Consider the following 2,710-nt stretch of genomic DNA (forward strand, 5'->3'; position numbering starts at 1 on the left):
GAAACCACCGGTTCTCATTGAGGACTAGGGAAACCACCGGTTCTAGTGCGCCAGGTAGGAAGAAACCACGGTTCTCAGTACGGCACAAGCGTTGAGGACAGAAACCACGGTTCTCAGTACACGTTGAGGACAGAACGTTGAGGGATTCAGGGAAACCACGGTTCTCAGGACGTTACGACTAGAACGTTCTGTACAGGGACTAGGGAAACCACCGGGTTCTCAGGACACGGCAGAACGTTGAGGACTAGGAAACCACCGGTTTTCTCAGTACCACGACAGAACGTTGAGGACTAGGAAACCGGTTCTCAGGACCAAACGTTGAGGACTAGGAAACCAGTACACGGCAGAACGTTGGGACTAGGGACTAGGGCAAAACGTTGAGGACACCGGTTCTCAGTACACGTTGAGGACTGAACGTTCTCAGGGACTGAGGGGAAACCACCGGTTCTCAGGACACGGCACCAAAGAACGTTCTCAGGGACGTTAGGGAAACCACCGGGTTCTCAGTAGCAGCAATTGAGGACTAGAACGCTGAGGGACTAGGGGAAACCACCTGTTCTCAGGACACGGCACCGAAGAACGTTGAGGGACTAGGGAAACCACCGGTTCTCAGTACACGGCAGAACATTGAGGGACTGAGGGGAAACCACCGGTTCTCAGTACGGAACGTTGAGGACTAGGGAACCACCAGTTCTCAGTACGCGGCAAGAACGTTGAGGACTGGGTTCACAGTTCTCGAATACAGGCAAACGTTGAGGACTAGAGGCTCCCCGGTTCTCAGTACACGGGAACGTTGAGGACTAGGGAAACCACCGGTTCTCAGGACACGGCAGAACGTTGAGGACTAGAAACCACCGGTTCTGAGGGCAAACGTTGAGGACTAGGAAACCACCGGTTCTCAAAGTACGTCAGCGTTGAGGACTAGAACGGTTCTTGAGCGGACGTTGAGGGGAAACCACGGTTCTCAGTACACGCAGAGCGTTGAGGACTAGAACGGTTCTGAGGGACGTTGAGGACTAGGAAACCACCGGTTCTCAGTACACGGCAGAACGTTGAGGACTAGGGGAAACCACCGGTTCTCAGTACACGGCAGAACGTTGAGGGACTAGGGAAACCACCGGTTCTCAGTACGGCAGAACGTTGAGGGAAACCACGGTTCTCAGTACACACAGAACGTTGAGGACTAGGGAAACCACCGGTTCTCAGTACGCGGCAGAACGTTGAGGACCAGGAAACCACGGTTCTCAGTACACAAAGAACGTTGAGGGACTAGGAAACCACGGTTCTCAGTACACAGCACCACGTTGAGGACGAAACCACCCGGTTCCAGAACGTTGAGGGACTAGGGAAACCACCGGTTCTCAGTACAAAGAACGTTGAGGGACTAGGGAAACCACCGGTTCTCAGTACAGCACCAGAACGTTGAGGACTAGGGAAACCACCGGTTCTCAGTACACGGCAGAACGTCTGAGGGACTTGAGGACTAGGAAACCACGGTTCTCAGTACGCGGCAGAATGTTGAGGACTAGAAACCACCGGTTCTCAGTACACGGCAGAACGTTGAGGACTAGGGAAACCACCGGTTCTCAGTACACGGCAGAACGTTGAGGACTAGGGAAACCACCGGTTCTCAGACTACACAACACGTTGAGGCAGAACGTTCTGAGGGACTAGGGAAACCACCGGTTCTCAGTACACGGCAGAACGTTGAGGGACTAGGAAACCACCGGTTCTCAGTACACAGGCAAAACGTTGAGGACTAGGGAAACCACCGGTTCTCAGTACACGGCAGAACGTTGAGGACTAGGGAAACCACCGGTTCTCAGGACACGTTGAGGACAGAACGTTGAGGGACTAGGGAAACCACCGGTTCTCAGTACACGGCAGAACGTTGAGGGACTAGGGAAACCACCGGTTCTCAGTACACGGCAGAACGTTGAGGGACTAGGAAACCACCGGTTCTACGCAGAAATGTTGAGGACAGTTCTCAGACGCGGCAGAACGTTGAGGACTAGAAACCACGTTCTCAGTACACGGCAGAACGTTGAGGGACTAGGGAAACCACCGGTTCTCAGTACACGGCAGAACGTTGAGGGACTAGGGAAACCACCGGTTCTCAGTACACGGCAGAACGTTGAGGACTAGAAACCACCGGTTCTCAGTACACGGCAAACGTTGAGGACTAGGGAAACCACGGTTCTCAGTACGGCAGAACGTTGAGGACTAGGAAACCACCGGTTCTCAGTACGCGGCAGAACGTTGAGGACTAGGGAAACCACGGTTCTCAGTACACGGCAGAACGTTGAGGACTAGAAACCACCGGTTCTCTCAGGCAGAACGTTGAGGGACTAGGAAACCACCGGTTCTCAGTACGGTTCTCAGGACACGGCAGAACGTTGAGGACTAGGGAAACCACCGGTTCTCAGGACACGGCAGAACGTTGAGGGACTAGGGAAACCACCGGTTCTCAGTACACGGCAGAACGTTGAGGGACTAGGAAACCCACGGTTCTCAGTACGCGGCAGAACGTTGAGGACTAGGGAAACCACCGGTTCTCAGTACACGGCAGAACGTTGAGGACTAGGAAACCACCGGTTCTCAGTACACGGCAGAACGTTGAGGACTAGGAAACCACCGGTTCTCAGTACACGGCAGAACGTTGAGGACTAGGAAACCACCGGTTCTCAGTACAGAACGTTGAGGGGACTAG

The sequence above is a fragment of the Oncorhynchus keta genome, unplaced genomic scaffold (genome assembly GCF_023373465.1).
Source record: "Oncorhynchus keta strain PuntledgeMale-10-30-2019 unplaced genomic scaffold, Oket_V2 Un_contig_20715_pilon_pilon, whole genome shotgun sequence".
Classification (NCBI taxonomy): Eukaryota; Metazoa; Chordata; class Actinopteri; order Salmoniformes; family Salmonidae; genus Oncorhynchus; species Oncorhynchus keta.